The sequence below is a fragment of the Dermacentor albipictus genome, chromosome 3, assembly GCF_038994185.2.
Source record: "Dermacentor albipictus isolate Rhodes 1998 colony chromosome 3, USDA_Dalb.pri_finalv2, whole genome shotgun sequence".
In the NCBI taxonomy this organism is placed as follows: Eukaryota; Metazoa; Arthropoda; class Arachnida; order Ixodida; family Ixodidae; genus Dermacentor; species Dermacentor albipictus.
Window position 1 is genome coordinate 135194367 of NC_091823.1, and position 21249 is coordinate 135215615.

A 21249-nucleotide genomic window follows, 5' to 3' on the forward strand; every position below is an offset into this window, starting at 1 on the left:
GAGGACTGTGAGACTATTGCCGCACTTAAGACAAGTTGGAAGATCGCCCCATGTCAAGAGATGAGAGTGGGTACCGCATGTGCGGCCCATCCTTAATCGGCAAAGAAGTACTTCCTTGTACCTTGGTATTTTCCCATTTATCCAGTTACCCAGTTTTGTTTTATTATGTGAAGCTGATTCATTGCTTGTGTATTCCACTCGCCTTGCCAAATATTCCTCAATTTACTGCGTAGAAAGGGCTTTAGGTCTGTGGCAGGGATGGGGATATTTGAGTCTGCATCACTAAAAGTTACTGACCCGGCGCTTTGGTCAGCAGCTTTGTTGCCTTTTATACCTTTGTGACCAGGTACCCAGGATATGACAATCACTTGATTGCACATATATAGGGAGCACAACAGACTGTACAGCTCACTTAAAACTGAGTTTTTATATTTTCTTTGGCTAAGTAGGGCTCTGACTACACCTAATGAATCTGTTAACACGATAGCCGTAGCAAGTTTTCTGAGCCTCATGTTTTGAACAGCCTATAGTATAGCGTAGGCTTCAGCTGTAAATATACTTGTGTGTGGATTTAGTGCCCCGGACACCGAAAATTAAGGTCCCAGAGCTGCGTAGGAAACTCCTTTAGAGGACTTGGAAGCATCTGTATAGTATTCTGTAGAGGAGTACTTGTCTTGAAGTTCACTAAAATAGAATCGTATATGTGCTTCTGGCGCCCTCTAAGATATTTCTACGAAAGAGACGTCGCATTCAATCGTCTGCCATTCCCATGGTGTGAGCAGGCGAGTGGGTGCTATTAGGACACTCTCTGGGATTAAGACACCTGTTTGTTCTGCCAGTGTTGTCAAACAAAGGCTCAATGGAGCTCTAATAGCTGGGTGGTTATGAAATCATCTGGCTATAGACACTGCATGAATAGATGAGTGACATGGATGCTGCACATCTGATTTAACCTTCAGAGCATAGGAAGAAGTTAAATGGATCCTTTGGAGATGTAATGACCATTCATTACACTCCCCACGCAGGCATTCTACGGGACTTGTCCTAAAAGCATCTGTAGCCAGGCGTATACCGAAGTGGTGAATGGGACCTAGCATCTTTAAAGCACAAGGCGCAGCAGAGCTGTAAACTATTGCACCATAGTCGAGGCGGGACCGTATAAGGCTTTTGTAGAGGTTCAAAAGGCATCTCCTGTCACTTCCCCAAGATGTGCGAGACAAGAGCTTTAGTAAATTCATTGTCTTCAGACATCTCGCTATCAGATTTTTAAGGTGAGAGAGAAATGTTGGTTTAGAGTCTAAGATGATTCCTAAAAATTTATTGTCCTGGCTGACAGATAGCGACGGTCCATTAAGATACACAACAGGGTCAGGGAATATATCTCTCTTTTTAGAGAATAGAACGCATGTGCTTTTTTGGGGGTTTAACTTGAATTCATTCTCCTCAGCCCACTTAGACATTTTGTTTAGGCCTAGTTTTATATGTTGCTCACAGATATATATATTGCATGATTTAAATCCTATCTGTACGTCATCCACATACACTAAATAATACAATGTTCGTGGTATGATGATATAGAGGGAATTCATTTTTACGATGAAGAGCGTGCAGCTGAGTACACCACATTGTGGCGCACTTGTTTCCTGCGTAAATTGACGAGATCGCACTTTACCAACCCTCACGCGGAACGTACGATTAGAGAGGTAGCTTTGAATCATGTTCAAGAGATTGCCTCTGACACCCATACAAGCCAGATCACGAAAAATTCCAAAACGGCAGGTTGTGTCGCATGCCTTTTCCATATCTAAAAATACGGCTAATAAAAACTGCTTGTGCACGAAGGCATCTCGGATATTCGCCTCCATGCGGACTAGGTGATCTGTCGTACATCTACCCTCCCTAAAACCACACTGCAAGGGGTCTAGCATTTTGCTGCTTTCAGGATAATGAATTAGGCGTCTGTTTACCATTTTCTCAAAGAGTTTGCATAGGCAGCTTGTCAGGGCTATAGGCCTGTAGCTGCAGACCGAAGCTGAATCCTTGCCCTCTTTGAGAATAGGAATTACGACGGCTTGCTTCCAGGCAGGTGGAATGTAACTGGCAGAGAATATGGAATTAAAGAGTGATAGCAGTGTTTTGTGTGTTTCGGCGTTTAGGTGTTCAATCATCTCATAAACTATTCGATCGCCTCCAGGAGCTTCTTTATTGGAACAGTTCAGTGCAGCCTGAAATTCCACCATATTATATGGCCGGTTGTAAGGTTCATTTTTATTTCTTTTCCGGTTCAGAGGCTGTCGTTCCGCTTGTCGCTGATGTCTTCGAAATGTTTCTGAGTAATGGGATGAACTCGAGATATATTGGAAATGTGCCCCTAGCGAATCAGCTTGGTCCTCAATAGTGTCTCCTTGTGTGTTTACTAAAGGTAGAGGGTGAGTTTCGCGGCCTTTTATTTTGTTGACCCTATTCCAGGCTTTCCGTTCGTCTGTATATGAATTGATGCTACTGATGTACTTTTGCCAACTTTTCCGTTTGGCCCGGCAGCGTGTTCTTCTACCAAGTGACTTTATTTTCTTGAAATTGATAAGATTCTCGGCAGTTGGAGATTCGCGAAGGTGACTCCAAGCCTTTTTTTTATTTTTACGAGCTTCTATGCACTCCGCATTCCACCAGAGAATACGTCGCCTAGGGGTCGATCCATTTGATTCAGGGATACACAGTGACGCCGCATCAACAATAAATGCTGTCAGAGATGGCACATTGTGATCAATAGGAAGTGCAGAGATGTCTTATCAGGTCATGTGGGTGAGTTCTTTATAACGTTTCCAGTCGGCTGACTCGTGTGAAGAAGTGATAAAGAGACAGGAAAGAAGAAAACAGCGAGAAAGAAAGCAAAAGATTGAAGAGGGGGACAGGAAAAGGCGGCTGCCGATTTCCCCCAGGTGGGTCAGTCTGGAGGTACCATCTTTGTGAAGCAGAGGCCGAAGAGGTGTGTTGCCTCCGCCGGGGGGCCTCAAAGGTCCAAACACCCAACATCGGCTCAACACCCAGGATCCCCCTTTCCCCAGACACGGCTTTGCCACGCACGGCTACACGCGGGAGGGGCCAACCCTCGTGTGCTCGGGTACGTGGTGTAGCAACACACCAAACGCCTGCTTACGCAGACGCCCCTGCGGGGTCCAAAAGAAGGATGGGTCATTTGCTCTAATTGAAGCCTACATATCTCGAGCGGGTCACTTCGACGGTGAACGACTTAAGAAAATATTACGAATGAATAATGAAATGGCCCCTGGGTTATCACAGGTGACTTCAACGCGCATCACCAGCTATGGGGAAGCATTAAAATTGACTGCAAAGGCAGGAGTCTTGCCTCCTTTGCTGACGACCATGATTTATGCTGTGTGAATGACGGCTGCCCTACATTTCTGCGATGCACGACTTACAGTAGCTGCTTGGACTTAACTTTGGTGTCACGGCGCTTTGTCTCGAGCGTCCAGTGGTTTACGGACATAGAAGCACACGGAAGCGACCATATTCCAACATAATATAAAGATTAGAGGAGTTGAGCAACGCTCTTCTACTGTCTTGCGTGCAGTTGATTGGTCAAAGTTTAGAATGGATATGGATGACGCTTGTCGGGAAGACCTCTCACACACTTTCGCAGATGCAATCGTAGAGGCATTGAAACCATTTATCTGCTCGGTTAAAAAATCAGAAGGTGAACAAACTTCGACATGGAACTGAAGAGGGTGCTTGCGACGCACCGACAGGTGGAGAGGAGGTATCGGCGCACAAACTCCTTGTTGGCTCTGAGGGCTTCACGAAGCATACAAAAGAAAGTCCAGCGTCGTATGGATAAATTGGAAGACAAGCGACGCAAAACTTTCTGTTAGTCACTTGATCCCAGGAAATCCGAGGGGTCTTCGTTCATTTGCGCATCAAAGGAAGCCCATTGCTGCTCTCGCCCTCTACCAACTCCACTCGGAACTTCAAGTGGCTGAAGAGTTATGTGCACACGTTGCTGGGTGCGGGACCATCATTACCGACGCAGCACTGAATGACATACTTGAGGCACGTGTACCAGAAGTGAACGTGCTATTCTCACTCGAAGAGCTCGATGCTGCGTTGGCGACCTGCAGGCGTTCTTCGTCACCAGGAACTGATGCCATCACGCATGCTGCCTTATGCCACCTTAGACAAGACGCACGGGGAGAGCTGCTCAACTACTACAATGAGTCTTGGCAGAACGGCGAAATTCCTAAATAATGGAAATCAAGTCGCTTGATCCTCATTCTGGAACCTGGAAAGTCTCCACTTCAGGTCTCATCATATCGTCCAATTCCGCTTTCGAGCTGCGTCGGCAAAGTGATAGAAAGGATGATTCTTTCCCGCTTGGAATTGTACCTAGAGCGATTCAACATCTATCCGGACGCCATGACGGGCTTTCATCGAGGTCGCTCGTCCATCGACAACGTCAATGATATCGTAACTTGGGTCCAAAAATAATAATCCTCAAACGCCTATTAGTGGTACTTTTTCTAGGCATAAAAGGAGCATACGACAACGTCGCCCATGAGGCCATACTGACCTCACTTGATAATGTTGGAGTTTGTGGCCGAATGTACCAATGGCTTTGAGACTATTTGACAGAGAGGTGCTTTTTCCTACAGACCGAAGACGGTCCAACTTCAGAACATTACATCTGCCGTGGTGTACCGCAGGGTGGGGTGTCGAGCCCTATTTTGTTCAACCTCATCCTGGTAGGACTAGCGGAGTACCTAGCGCAGACAGTTCATGTCTCAATATGCGCAGACGACATTTGCATCTGGGCCTCTGCGGTGACTCGCCCTCAGGTACGAGCCAGACTTCAGCGGGCGGCAACCGTGACGGCATCCTATCACCGAGAACAAGGCCTCAGTGTGTCTCCTGAAAGTGCGCATCGGTTGGCCTTACGCGCAAACAAATGTGATTGTATCTTGTTTCAATAAATGGTCAAGCTGTATGCTATGTTAAGACGCATCGCTTTCTGGATGTAATCATTCACCGCAACCTCTCGTGGAGCCCTCACTGCGTCTATCTGAAGAAATTAGCGCTGCCATTGCACAGGTCTTCAAATTTCTCTGCGGGAAAGACTGGGGTACACCAGTCAATTCTATGATGCAGCTGTACAGGGTACTGTTTCTCGCACTCTTTCGTTACAGTCTACCAGTGATGTCAAATGTATGCAAGACGAACTTTCGCGCTTTGGAGAGCATACAAGGTCAAGCCCTACGCACGTGTTTAGAGCTACTTGGGCGCACCTCAACAGCAGCAACAATTGCCATCGCGGGAGACCATATGATCCAGACACATATAGCTGTCGACTCTCTCAGGGCGAACATTCGCCATCTGTAACGGATCCCCGACCACCATTTGGCCTCCCTAACAGCCGAGAGACCACAAGTGACCTTTTCAAGAGTGATTAACGCTCGTCAAGAGTGCATACCGTCATCTTTTGCACCAGCGCCGAAACCTTCATCTCCACTGTGGTGCCTGCGACAGCCTCAAGTGAATTTTACCATTCCTGGAATTACAAAAGGTTCAATCATCCATCGCCGGCTCTGAAGCAACTTACGCTCCTATTACCGCACCAGCGTATCATGACCGCATTGATATATTTACCGACGGTTCGACCTCACCTACGAGCTCAACTGCCGCATTCGTCGTTCCAGATAAGCAGGTTACAGTTAGATTGAAATTGTCATACACGACTACATATATGTCGGCAGAACTTGCAGCTCTCCATGCGGCTATGGCGTATGTCACCAAAGAGCCAACAGAGAAATGGGTTGTATTTTGTGATTCTAACGCTGTGATTTATACTGCGATTCCTTCACAGTACAAAGTCTGAATTTCACCACAGAACTTACTAGCAGATGATATCTGACATCAGGGAAGTGCACCATCTTGCTTTGGAAAGAAGGCACAACAACATATTTCAGGGGATATCTGTTCACCGTGGCATCGTCGGCAGCAACCTAGCTGACAAGGCTGCCCGATCTGCCGACGAAGATACCAAGACGCGTCCAACACCTTTGCCGATGTCGGACGCTGCCAGGGAACTTCGCCTACTTGCACGCAAAAAGTCACAAGATCTTTGGATTTCATGTGCCTTCAATAGCCGATTACGTAAACTGGACCCCATGGTGTGGCTACAACGGCAATCTAGCCTTTCCCGCGGCGAAAGAGCCTTGCCGTGTCGTTTGTGGCTGGGAGTGGCTTTCACGAACGCATACTCCTTTCGTTTGGGAATGGCCGAGAGTCCGATGTGCGACTCCTGTGGGTGCGAGGAAACTATCAAGCACCTATTGGCCTATTGTGTAGCTGCCCTCGCTGCGATGTACAACGCCCCTCTCAGCGGGCGACTTTGCACCGACTGGACTCAAGACCGTTCACTGAGTCAAACATACTCGGACCGTGGTCACACCTCTCACTGGCACGAAAAGCGAATCGGGCACTAGTGCAATATTTGAAGTGCACCTGCTTAAGAGACCGTTTATAGTGTCCCTCTGTGTAGTGTCCCTCCTACACGCATTCAATGCTTACTCTCTCCATTTTTTATCTTTTTTTCCCCATTTCCCCTAGCCCCAGTGTAGGGTAGCAAAGCGGGTGCTCTTCTGGTTGACCTCCCTGCATTTCCTTTCCTTGCTTCCTCTCTCTCTCTCTCCACCTATCCACCTTGTCCCGTGTGCCACACATTTCCTTTCTTTTACTTGCACACTTACGTTACTTGTAGTAACGCCATGGCAGTTCTTTGCTACTATTGACGTGTGCGTCACGCCGTCTACAACACGTGCGCTAGGCAGATCATATTGCACGGAAAAAAACGTGTAGCTAAAAGCAAGTGCAGGTGCCCCAGTTTATTTGGACCACAGACGCCTGAATGACACGCGCAAATAACTGACTTCTGTCTGCATAAAACTCTGCTTGCCATTTCACCATTTATGTCTCGACAAGCATCAACTGCGTCAACTGCGTTCATGTCCCACAGCACTCATTTGCATGAGAACTGCCATTTGCATCATGGCACACTTTGTAAACGATGCAGTGCGTCCACACAATCATTTGATTACATTGAAGTTCAGACACGTGCGACGCATAAGCGTAGACACAGGTTGACAGTCTGGCCATGTCGATATTCCGTAAGTGTTACGTTTTTAGCGCACGAAAAGGGGCGAGAAACAAAAGTACGACGCGGAAACAGTGCTAGTGCGTCACAGTTTTGTGTCTTGTCCCTTTTCTTGCGCTAAAAACGTAAAAGTTATGACATCCCATGTTGCACACACACACACACATATATATATATATATATATATATATATATATATATGTTGTCACAGCCTAGTAGGAGACGGGAAAGCCAGTGTCGAGGACGCGTAAAAGCACTTCATCAGCTTATCAGCGCCGTCAAGGCGACATCGTTCTCGTCTCTGTTTTTCTGCTCGCGCGCTCCTTCAGCGTCGTCTTCATCGCCTGGCACATGCACATACCCGCCGCGACCATAGAGGATGTGGCAATATACACGCATATATGTGTTGTCGACGGAGACCCTTGTGAGTATCGCATTTAATTTTATGCCGTTTATTTGAACGCTTCAAAAATAGTAGCTTTATATAGTATCCAATATCTCCATCGGATCTGCATATTATTATTATTCGTTATTGCACTGATGGCCGGTGCTCAGTTGCGAGCGTAATTTATTAGGGAAGCCTTTAAGGGGGAGTGTCGTCGTCTTCTTCCACAGCTGGCTCCGCGGCCGCCCGTCACTCCAGCGTAGAATTTCACTTCTCTGTTGTCGTCGTAATGGGGAGGCCACGTTTAGGGGGCTATGAGCCAATACCGAAGGGGTAATTATCCATTCATTGCCTTATGCGACGGATACGTTTAATTTTGAAGCAACGCCACCGAGCAAACTCGAGACATTGAACGCTAGCGAAAATGATGGACTGCGGGGATAACGTCACTGATGTTGCTACATACGTCTTAGCGGAACATGTGGGCAACCTCATTTAGAAATACAAAGACGTAACCAGTAATTGAGAAAGACTTGAATGAATTATCCGGTTTAAGCCAGCGATAAACAGCGGGGCTGTAGGTTTCTGCTTCGCTCGTTAACCATTTATACTGAGTGATTGGGCGGTAAATTTTTCTTCGTAGTTCGTCAAGAATAAAGTATTGGGCAATGTACTGTGTACTTTCTTTAAAAACATATCGATCTTTTTTTTTTAACAATACTGTAGGCCTTTGCACAGGCCCAAACAGGAAGTGGATTGTACAATATACACACACGAGCATGGGAAAAACAGGAAAAAAGAACAACAAAAAATATATTATAAAGGAAAAAACATGCCATACCACAGCACTGGTATACAACGCAAGACACCCTTTTTTTGTTTCACATGAATCAGGGAAAAGGCACTCAAAACAATTGCAATATTTGTCGTATAATATTCTTGTAGTTATTGTGGATCTATATAACACCACTACTCAGCACATTGCAATATTTACATTTGAAATGCAATTACACGTGCACTAGTGTCCAGTCAATCAACCAACGCATTACCTTTAAACTATGCGCTCAACTACTTTCATGAACAGCCAAAATATGACTCCAATTTTGCGACAAAGCCATCCACAAAATCTGAGTCTACAATTTCCTTTGGTAACGAATTCCAGATTTCAATTGCCCATGGGAAATATGAATAGCTCAATGTGTCGCACTGTGTCGGATATTGCCTGATGTGTTTATTATGACAGGTTCTATTGGAGTGTCGGTGTGGTGGCTGCACGTAATCTCGCTTATCTATATTAATTTTGTCATTACATAGCATAAAAAGAAATTTCATGGCAGCCACACGACGCCGACAAACAAGGGTAGGCAGTGCTGCCTGGCTTCTAAGAGCACTTACGCTTTCGTGTCGAGAATACTTATGGTAAATAAATCGCAACGCTTTATTTTGAATGCTTTCTAATTTCTGTGAGAGTCATTTCTGGTGCGGGTTCCACACTATGCTACCATACTCAAGAATTGGCCTTAATAAAGTTCTATATGCTGTTAGTTTCACGTAGGATGGTGCTGCAGTTAATTTTCTTCGCAAGAAACCGAGTGTTCGGAAGGCCTTCGTGCATGTATTATCGATATGGGTATTCCATTTTAACGCGCTTGTAAAGGTTATGCCTAAATATTTTACTGTGTCAGTTTGTATTAAATCGTTGCCGTTTAATGTATAATTCAACCTAAAGATCGACTTTCTATGAGTTATGTTCATATACTGTGTTTTCTTAAGATTAATTTCCATTCCCCACATGTCACACCAGCGGGCTATATTGCTTAGTGTAGTATTTAGTCTAAGCTGGTCCTCGATTCCTTGCACGCTTGTATAAATTACCAAGTCATCGGCGAAGAGCCGCAATTTTACTCCATTTTCTGCACAATCAGCGATGTCGTTAACATATGTGAGAAATAATAATGGCCCCAATACGGACCCCTGTGGTACCCCTGAATAAACTTCGAGTTGGTCCGAGTCATAATTATTTATAGTAACATACTGAGTTCGGTTTGACAGATAGGCTGCTATCCATTCTACTACATTGTGCTCAATTCCGATAGACTTTATTTTCTCGATTAGTTTACAGTGCACGACGCGATCATAAATAGGCCTTCGAAAAATCAATAAAAATAGCATCAGCTTGGAATTTGGAGTTAATTATTGATGCGAAGTCATGTGTTATTTCTAATAACTGTGTTATAGTTGACAAACCTCTTCTAAAACCGTGTTGCTTAGGATATAATATGTTATTTTCTTCTAAGTATGTCATAACGGCTTTACTTACTATGTGTTCCATTAATTTACAGCTGCAACAGGTTAGTGATATTGGTCTATATGTTTCCACGTGTAATTTATTGCCTTCTTTATGAATGGGTATTACTTTGGCACATAGCCAATCCTTGGGAAGTGAGGCTGTACTCAGCGATTCAGAAAAGATAATTTGCAAAAAGGGAGACAGCTGCTGCGCGTATCGTTTCAAAAATTCATTTGATATCTAATTCATTCATCTAATTCTATACGATAATTTCCGTCAGGCAAATGCAAGCGACAGAGCTGCCTTCTTGACCGAATATCTCACCAACCGTCGGTTTTCGGATAACATTATCCTATTCAGTAACACTGTGTACGAATTACAACAAATGATAGTGGACATTAACATAGAAAGTGCAAGAGTGGAGATAGAAGACAAAGGTAATATTGAATAGCCTGGCTAGGGAGCAATTTTTAGGATCACCAGTCATGCTGTAGAGTCTGTGAATGAGTACGTTTATCAAGGTGATTTACTTACAGCGGACCCTGACCATCAGCAGGGAATTTACAGAAGAATGACAATGCACTCTAAGAACAGTTTACACCCTTTGGCTTGCCCCTTCTGCCACACAAAAGTATTCGTCATGTGCCTTGATGCGTTTCCTTTCTTTATCGCTGCGAGCCCGGAACTTTCCAGTAACGAACGGCACGCGCGTTATCAGCATAGAACAGCTTACACCCTTTGGAGTGCCTCTTCTGATAACGCGCGTGCCGTTCGTCACTGGAAAGTTCCGGGCTTGCAGCGATAAAGAAAGGAAACGCATCAAGGCAGATGACGATTATTTTTGTGTGGCAGAAGGGGCAAGCCAAAGGGTGTAAACTGTTCTTAGAGTGTGGACTGAAGTGCATTCGGCAGGGATTGCCTTATTTTTACTGACAGCTTACCATTCTCATTGAAATGAAAGGTGTGCAATCACTGCGTTCTACTGGTGCTAACATATCGGGCACAACTTGTAACTTGAAGACGCTCGAGAACAAGTGAAAGACCGCGCGAAGAGCGATGTAACAAGAAGCGTTAAGCGCAACGTTAAGAGACAGGAAGAGCGCGGTGTAGATAAGAGAGCAAACGGGGATAGCCAATATTCTAATTCACATTATTCACAATTGCACACTGACCCTTTTTTATCCGCCATTTGTTTCGCCCTCTGCAAACAGTACGCACTAGCATGACTTGATAAAAGGGATCTTGCCATTTTTCCTCATTAAAGGCTTAGTGCCGCAGTTTTTGCAGAAAGAACAGTGGGAAAGAAAAAAATACGGTCACGTTTTATAATGTAGGCGCTCGTGACGACAGTTCACATGCAGCCACAAGCCATCTCGGCTCACCCCGTAATTGCCCCTGCCAAATATGATCTCCCAGCCATGCGTGACAGTGCATGGATGCTCTAGGAGATCACGCGCCTGTCGCACTCCTTTTTTCTTGTCTATTTGCACGCGCTTGATAACGTTACTATGCGCTTCCCCCCAAATTCCCGCCGCCTTCCTGGTGCACGCTAGAAGACGATGCACATCAATGCACCAACCTTGTCAGCTTGACCTTCCTTCGCAGCCAAAGCAAGCAATGTACGGGGTGTGATTTGAAATTATCGCACTTGGATGACCACGACACGGGCGAGTGCGCCGGAAATTCACTGGCACTGTTCATATGATTAGTATCGCAATGGCATAAGCGTCATATAGTAACACAATACCCCAGGTATATTATGCCTTGTGATCGCTGGCTGAAAGTAAGACTACAACTATAGCAGGCATTCTTATTGTAAATTGAGAATGTGCGAGGTAACTACAAAATGTACACATATGCCATTTAAGTTTATTGCCCCACCATTCAAATACAATCACCCTAATACCATCAATTCTATTGTGGAATAATACGCGAGCGTATGGCATAATGTACCAACGCCCTTTCATAATTATCGACGCACTATCGTGTAAAATGATCCCAGTACAATTGCTAAATAATTTACGACAAATGCATGATTCCTGGCAGAAAAAATTCTCCCCTCCGCTCCCCGCCCAAGAAGCATGACACGTCTAGAATAAGCATGAGTTGGGAGTTCAAGGCTGCGATGTATTCCTAATAACAATAGCATTTTTCGATGCAAATTCAGAAAGAGCACAAAAGGACCGTTGCCGATTGGCTCCAATTACAGTGCTGTTCGCGTGTTCTGCAAAAATCAAGTGCTAGCAAAAATATGTGCAGTGCAGAGCTCTACTATAGCATACAAAGAATGAAATTGCATAGAAGCTCGCGCTTCCTCAATTCTTCAGTGCACACTAAAAAATAAAGTAGTGTCTTTTTTGTGTGTGTTTCTGCATACCGTTATGGCATACTGTAGTTATAATTCGAGGTTTTCTCAGCTTCACTCAACCTTCCTTCTCTGTACTGCCGCCTTTTGCAATACCCCAGTTTTATTTGTTGTTTAAATAAATAAAACATATTGACACCAATGAGTAGCAAAACACGTAACATTACTACAATTGTTTACAAGGTTCATACAAACCGAAATCTTTTCAAGTAAGTGATCGTTATGTACTTGTAATTGCAACTTGTCGAATACCCTCTCAGAGCCTCGTACTCGTATCGGCTGTCACCAGCACCCAATAGTGAGTTGCATTTGCACGATCGCCGGACGTTTGCGAGAGAATGTGTCACGCTCACCAAATGTCGCCGCTTCTTCGTAAAACAGCACGCAGAAACCTTGTGTACTCCATCGGAACCACTCATTTATTCTAAAATACGCCAGAGCCATTATGTCTGACAAGCTTACGAGACGCACACAAGACTGCCGCGGCACGCAGCCTTCATGGCCGCTCCTGGAAAGCAGCTTTTCTAAAAAGGGCTTGAGAACGAGATTAAAAACCTTCTGGGAGGAACTTCTGTTCATGGAAGTGCTCACCTTCGGGCCTTTTAACGCTGTAGTTGGATTTCATGGCGGCAAGTGGAAGAATAACAATATTTTTTGTCGTGCGGAATAAGTTCCCAGTAAGAACATCAGAACAAAAGCAGCCTTTACGTCGTTCAGAGTCAGTATGATTGAATTGTGTGCGCCCAGACATGCTTTCCTCTATTTCCGGAAGAACGTCGAGTGATTACCGGCTTTCGGTAAATCGTATTGCACTGAAGTTGCGGAATTCCCATCGTATAACGTGGAATAATTGCTTGCCACCAGTAAGTGAAACAAAAACTGCCGGGACATCCGTTCAATCTTCTGTCACAATATAAAGAGTACTATTTTCTGCGCAGGACAGTTTATTTCATCGCGCCAGCTTTACCCCATAAATGCTTACGGTTCTGACTCAGAACAAGGCACCAAATGATCAAAGGAAATAAAAATTAGCCGTCCGCAAAGTGAATTGAACATGACGAACATGAAATGAAATCATAAACAACTTGGCGTGCATCAGAAACAAATATATATTTCCTAAAATATATCCATTCTGACGCGAATGCACGACCAGTTTGTCATAGAACATTGAACACAGCCATCCTTCAAAAACCGAATGTTCTTTTCCACTGTACGTGAATCGGTGGCACATCTGCACTAACAATCTTTGAAGATAGAAGTTTTTATGCACTCGACTATTCTTGTACCTCACTGTACGTATATCAAAGTTCCTAAAGGTTTTTCAGGAGCAACGGCCATATCGAAGACGAATCGATCATGAAGGAGCGTCTGTTGCTTGAATTTGCTTGGCCAAAATTTTCGTATAAGATAGGATCGGTTTTCCTTAAAAAAAGGGCACAGTGCCTTTCCTAATATTTAATTCTTGACGAGCTGCGAATAACATTCCCTTTCCAACCAAGCTACGTAATATCATTTAAATAGCACCGACCATGAGTGCGGTGAAGAAGACAAATATTATGGAGGTCCAATGGACACGTGGCTTTCATTAAATTGTCAAGTAAATGCAGTAACACTAAATGCGATGTCGACAAGTTATTCTTAAAGTTTTATGCTACGTGGTTTGTCAGTACGCGTCTGTGCGTATACGCCGCACAGGACTGAACTTCAATGCCAGCAAATATTTATGTGGACGCACTGCGTCGTATACAAGCTGTGTGCCCCAATGAAAATGACAGTCCTCATGCAAATGAACCCAGTGAGATGTCAGCGCTGTTATGTTACGAGGTCGAAGGTTTGGCGCTTTTCGAGACAAAAATGGTGAGACGGCGAGGAGAGGTTTATGCAGAGCGAAGTAGTTTATCCGCAGGTGTCATTCAGGCGTTTGTGCCCCAATAGAAACTGAAGTAAGCGCACCTGCTTTTAACTACACGTCCTTTTTTTTTCGTGCAGTATGGTCTGCCTTACGCACACGTAGTAGATGCCGTGATGCACTCCTCAGTAGCCTCGAAGAACTGCTTGGCGTTAGCATTAGAAAAATAACCGTAGAAGTAAAAGAAAGTATATGTGCGCCAAACGTGACACGCTGGATAGGTGGAAAATACAATGAACTTCATTTACCCAAGGTGCAAGCTTGCAGTGTTATTTTTTCTACATTTATTCATTTCGCAAACTGTGGTGCACTTTGTAAGTTCTACACTCTTCGTGGCTGAAAGGAACACAAACTGTTGATGTATGTTTTGCCGCATTTGTTTGCTCGCCTCAGCCTCGAAATTTCGGCCAAGCGAGTTTACTCAAAAATTTAAAGGGCGGTGGCGTAGACCTTATATATATTTTCGTATTTCAGCCAGTGCCAGTGGCCAGTGGCCAGTGACCAGTGCCATTGGCCAGTGTGCCAGTGGCACACTGGCCTATATATTGGCCAGTGTGCCAATATAGCTATAAGTGAACTAGATGTAAGCACAGATTGTTGCGCAAATTTTGTTGATTATATTAAAGAAATGTTAATGACTCTACAATTTATGTTTATAGTTAATATACATTTTTTATTAAAGAAAGGATATCACACGACGATGAGCGTGTCAAAGTATTACTTCTGACTCGCTACTGAGCTTTGTACGCTAAAGGCTCAGGTCTAGATTTGGGCTGCTGTGTTTTTAAAAATGCCCATTCAGTGGCAGCATGTCTTTCTTTAAGCTGCGCACTCGAACTCAATCAGTAAAGACAATTCTAGTAAAAATAATATTACTAGTGCCATGGATTCGATCCCGAGAGAATTGATCACGTTTGTAGGGATATATTTTTGTGATTTGCTATACCGAAAGCCTAAATATCAAATCAATTCAGTTTATTTGCACCAACGGTAAAATATGCATGTAAGTCATCTGGGCGCTTAGCCTTTTCGGCTAAACGTGGGCCCACGCAGGAAAGGCAAGATAGGGTAGCGAGGCAACTCGATATTTTGCATCAACTTTGTGCACATCAAAGTTACACACTGGTTAGACACAAAGAGAGAGGTGCAACTGAAAGGCAGGGACGTTAAACATAGTTAAAGCTTCCGGTTTGCTACCCTGCACAAGGAGCACGGAAAGGGGAAGTAAAGAGGGAAAGAAGAACGAGGACGAAAAGAAAGGCGTGAAAAAAAAGGACGGGATCATTATTGTCTTTCTAATAGTCCACTACCACGTAGAAAGGTCGACAAAGCCCTGACCGACTTTCGGTGCGACGACAGTTAATGTCGGCTTTCCAAGGCTGTCTGTTCTGAAGGTGGCCGGTAATCAAGCAGTGCCAACATGGCCGATAGCGACAGCCGGTGCGCGCTGTATCGAGGACGGTGGCAAAGTGCGCGTTGCATGCAAAAACAAAAATTAAGAAACACGAGAACTTATACAAGAGTAACACAAAAAGTAGAAAATAAAAATTTGTTTACACTTGATTCAAGTGTTGATAATTTCTGAAGAAGTTTTTGACATCGGCAGTTAAAACAAGAGCTATGTTTAAGTTCGTAGGTATTTTCTTCCGTATTATGACAGCAGCGTAGAGAACAGTTCTATTACCGTAAACATTGTTGACAACGGGCAGGCTAGGTCGACAGTTGAAAACCGTTTCTTCTTCGACGAGACTGATAGACAAAAGCAGATGACGGTAGGCGTATGTTGTAACTTGGTATGTGTGTGACCGCACAGGCCAGCTTGTAGTCCCTCATAGCAGAAAATAAAGGCGTAATATTTAGATCACCCATCAGTGGAGTGGATCTATTTGTGAATATGCTATGTGTAATTAAACAAAGGGAGCTTTTTGTAGCAGGAATATTTGGTTTAAATATGTGTAATATGCAAGTCCACAAGACTCTATAGAGTGAATGATATGTGGCTATACAACAGCAATGATATATAGTTTTTAGTCTAAGAACTAGAAATAACTTTAGAGTTTTATGAGGACAAAAAAAGCTCGCCTTAGTTTACTGTTTACTCGAGATATATGAGGAAAAAAGTTTAAATTTGAATCGAGAGTTACACCGATATTCACCTGTTGATCGACTTGTTCAAAGAGGTTTGCGGCAATTCGTAGGTGAGTTAAGCTCTTCGAGAATTTATAAAGACTAGAGAAAACAATGTACTCAGATTTTGACCTATTTACCGTTAATTTATTCTGCAAGAGCTATTGGTATACTTTAAATATGTCCCTATTGGCGTGACATTGAACCACTTGAATTTGCTGCCTCGAAAAAAGAAGAGCTATGTCATCCGCTTACATATTAGCATGGCCGTGATTCTGAACAGATAATTTATATATATTAAAAAGTAATGGTCTCAACCCTTAACCCTGAGGCACGGCACACAGGATTGAATAAACGTTAGATACAGATCCATCAATTTTAACAAGCTGCTTTTGGTAAGAGGGATAGCCGGCGAGAAACTGCTTAGTTGGGTCTCTAACTCAGTACCGCTCAAGCTGTGATAATAGTGTCATAATTTACACTAACAAATTCTTCTTTAATCTCAATAAAAATGCCGACCACAATTTCATTGTTATTTAAGGCTTTGTTAATTAATTCACTCTAATGCTGTGCAGCCATGGATGTTGATGTGTACTTGCGAAACTCAGGTTGGTTATCAACTGGGATTTAATGTTTTTCTAGAAATCTATTAACCCGTTTGACCAATACTTTTTCAACTACAGTGTTACGTACACTAAGTGTTGATATCGACCGGCAGTTTTGAATGTCACGATTACTTGCAGACTTTTATATAGGAACGACGAGCTATTTTGGAAGCGTCCGGATATGTAGCGGTATAAAAGGCCATGTAAAACAATTTTTTCGCATCCATTTTTCGCACTCCATTCATCAATGTGTGCTTAAAGAAAAAAGGGGTTTTTATGTCTACCCGATTATCCTCCTCCCATCAATGCTTTACCAATAGAAATTATTTCGCCATCAATAATGTCACCATGTACAAAGAATCAATTATAAGAGCTGGGAGCTTAGGGGTTTCATACCTCGTCAGCTGTTTTGCAACAGAGCGCACTATATGACGGAATTATTGAATAAATTCTTAAGCAAGGCTTTCTGTGGTTCTTAGTGGTGAGATAATTCCTGGTAATACATAATTCCTACCAGGAATTTTATTGATTTAGTTCACTACTTTCCGCATCTTTCGCAGAGCATGTTGGTTGTTGTCAATAAGGTGTGCATAGCAACGCTTATTGCATTTTCAAAGCAAGGCCAGAGTTCTATATCTGGGTATTTTATAATGCGTCGTTAGAAGTAACTTCTTTAAATGTCCTACGTTTTCTATACCATTGCAAAGCCAGAAAAACCTCAGCTGTTACTCAAGGGCATACTGGCTGAGAACAATAAGGCTTATTATCAATAATTGTTTCTTTAAGACATTATGTGATAACATTATTCCGGTGGTCAAGTTTTAATTATTATTATGTTGTTCTGAATATTTATTTATCTGCAGACTGCGTGTGCGCGTAGCTATCCAATGCTGTGATAACGCGTCTCTTTAAATCTTTTGTGAAGGGTGTAGATGGTCCTAAAAATAAATTTCCGTTAAAATCCCGTATGATAAGCTACATATTTATGAATAGTGATGATTGAAGTTCCTTGAATTGTATAATTTATTATGACTTCACTGAATATACAGTTCGTCCGTGCCATGATGCTATTACTATTGGGATGCGTGGCCTGTATTCTGCGAATAATTCAGAGAAGCCCGTTCGAAATTGATTGATGTCCAAAAACGTCGTAATTTATGTCTTTCTGAATGGTTTCTGCAGATGAAACCACTGTAATTTCTTGGGAAATTATTTTTAGAAATGAAAAGCAGTGTTATGTGTGGCTGATGACTGTCTACTGGCTTTAACAATATATTAGGTTCCACATTTTGATTTTTGAACATTGAATATCGGAATTCATTATATTCTTATTCCAAGTTTTGTTTTTGAATACAGCCAAACGCCTGTATAACACACGCTTCGGCCTTCTAATATTCTTTGTTATACAGGCCACTTTGTGTAAAGAGAGCTCACTGTAACGCTCGATGTATGAAGCAGGCTATAAGCACGTCCGACAAACTAAAATAATAATTTAGGTTGAATTTTGGACCTACTTAAGGAATTAGGTAGAAAATATTTTGCTGAGCACTTCGACTGAATGCGCGAATGCAGCCTACTCTATGGCCAAGGATTTGGTGGCATGCTGATTGGTGAAGTGTGGGAGTGAAATAGGTGCAATTGCCCAGCGTGAAATGCCGCTATTTGATGCCTCGTAAATGTTATTGGTTTATTTTGCAGCTTAGGTTGCCTCTTGTTGACTTTCACATAGAACTTTCCCTCTATCATGATAACACCATTGCGACGGTTGAAAGCACGAGGTCAGCACAGCTACTGCAGCACCAAGAACTTGCCGCTTAGTTGAGCGTAGCCTGTGCACGTGCAGTCTGTGGAGGGTTGTTCCGGTGCAGCTACGTGTGTTCATTGCAAAGCATCAATTTTTCACTCGGAAAGGCACGTATAACTGTAGGGATGTTCGCTAATCACGCGGTAGATAGAATCCTTGACCCGGATATAAGAAACTAGCCATCATACTGGTCATTTCGTCATAGAAGAAATGACTGTTGATGCCTTAGACTGTGTATTTTACTAGTTGGCATATCCCGCTTCCTTCTGGGGTACTTTTCCTGTGTTAGTTTGTTTGTTTTTTTGCTTCAAGCCTCACGTTTATTTTTGGTATTCTATTCCCTAATTGACCCTGATGCTTGCTTAACGACTGCAGATCCTGCTACTCGACACAGCGAATGAATGTTTTGGGTGCCGGCAGTAAAAAAACAACAAAAACAAAAAACATGCAGGAGTTGTTTGTCGCACTGGATTGAGACGATTGTCAGCTTGCTCGAGAGATCACGATTATTTCGTTTTTGTTTCATGCGCATGACAAAGGCAAGCAGCCGTCACGTTTTCTCACTTTACCATGTTATATGCTTCAAATAGTGCATTTCGCTGAAAGTTTGTATTAGGTTACTTTGACAGTAGGCATTCATACTAAGCATGTTTCATCAATAAAGGTTGGGTTTTTGGACTAAAATTGTCCCCGTTTCACGAGAGGAGATATTTGCTTGCGCCTTGTGATTTACGTCTTGCGGCGAGTAAATATTTTTCGTCTTTTCATATGCACTGCTATACGCAGGAAGTGTATATCAGGTTGTTCGGGTGTCTGCGCACAGAGTACCGCACCTTTTAAATTGTACAATAGTTCACATTTAACGCAATGTTCATGTTTTGTTTACGCAACGCTCTGCAGTTGTGTAATGCTTCGTCGCGGAATTAATTCCAATTATGCCTCGTCATATCAGTGAAACAAAGCCTTACTCGCAATCAACTTTAGTGGTAGTAAGAAAACAGCAATTCTGGTACGTGTATGATATGTGTTTCCCCAGAAAAAAAAAACTTTTTATGTAATATTTTCTATGATGTTTCAAGAGTGTAGACTAGCTTTATTATTATTTCAGTGTTGACGAACTACAATGCATAAAATAGAATTCTTAACTGATCTACGCCATCCCAATTACGCATTAGCCTTCGTATGTGCGGTAAAAAAAGAACATGCAGATCTTACGCACAAGTTGCTACTTTTGTTTAGCGATGATTTCATGAAGCGGTGAAATAAATTTTGTAACATTGGATGCAATGCCGCGAAGTGTCTTTATCAATCTTTACGCAAGATGCTATGTCATCAAGGTGGGCAATACAAAAAATACTCAATAGCTTTCAGAAATGGCGGTGATAAACAGGAACTGCAGAAGCACGTCTTCAGTTTTATGTTAGTTTCAGTTGGCAAATATGATGAAATGAAGAAATAGAGCACGCGACAAAACAAAGTGTTCTATTATAGAAGTTCCCGCGAGCTTTTCCGCATGCATCAACTCTTGTAATGACACAGTGACATGGAAGGAAAGCGCGCGCACTGGCACTTACATTGTTTGACTAATTAGCTAATTACTCGGCTAACAGAGACTGAGATTAGTTGCTTTCGATCGTGCTTCCGGGCTGACACGTACACGGACGGGAAGCATTGTTCCGTCGTAATCTTTTGGAACGACAGTGCTTATAAAGCCGGAATGAATGACATGGCTTAAAGGACAACGTTTACTCACATCTTTAGGCAGCATCTGTCTCGAACAAGTTAGCTTTCCTTTTCAAGACGTTGTGTACCATAATGCTCTTGTCCATGGTGAGCGCCGCCATATTACAGCAAAGATAATATTAGTAAAGCCAAACAAAATCGCAATAAATGGCAAAGAAATGTAAAGATACATGCCATATTAGCATTATCACTCCTACCTAACCACAGTCGTATTATTTCTTGATGGCGATTGTTTCTTTCCTAGAAAGGAATAATTTTGTTTGGTCAAACTTTTACAAAATAACGACCTACTGACGCACCCAACAATAAATATTTATTATTGCCCATCAATAAATGGAATCACGAAGACAAAAAAACTTGCAGATCCCACGCGCTGCGGGAATCAATGTAAGCGAATCTTTTTATGCTGTCAGCTTTGACTGACGATCATTGGTGATGATGTTGAGGGCGAATGTTTAAGTTCTTCCACGTTTACTTAAACACGGGAGTGGTGAGTGTACGTTAAGCGTTACCTTGCCTGCACCACTGCTGTTTCTCTCCGTAATACACAGAACACAGAGGAGGAAGCGTTTGCTTGAAGCTTTGTCGTGCGCCATACTTCATAAAATTTGAGAGCGATGAGCATGCTTATTGCCTGATATGGCACATCGTATCCCGGCGGAAGTATTCAACATCATTTGAATCCTGGGGCTGCGCCTGCCAAAACCACCATCAGACTGTCAGGCATGCCTTAGTGGCGGACTGCAGATTAATTTTGACACAGCGGTATCCTTTACCGTGTCCCTAAATCTTACTGCCCGAGTGGTTTTTTTTTAATGTGTGTCCGCCGAACTGCGCCTTCCGCGGTCGGCACGCG

The 21249-nt window shown here is 43.1% G+C and overlaps 1 protein-coding gene across 2 annotated transcripts in view; it reads left to right on the forward strand.

The window, feature by feature from the left end:
* Positions 1-7531: 7531 nt before the first annotated feature.
* Positions 7532-21249, forward strand: part of LOC135904960 (uncharacterized) — a 235496-nt gene continuing 221778 nt past the window's right edge. For both annotated transcript variants that reach the window (XR_011513096.1, XR_010565269.2), the window contains exon 1: positions 7532-7589. The gene's annotated coding sequence lies outside the window, so the exon portion shown is untranslated. The remainder of the gene's footprint in view (positions 7590-21249) is intronic.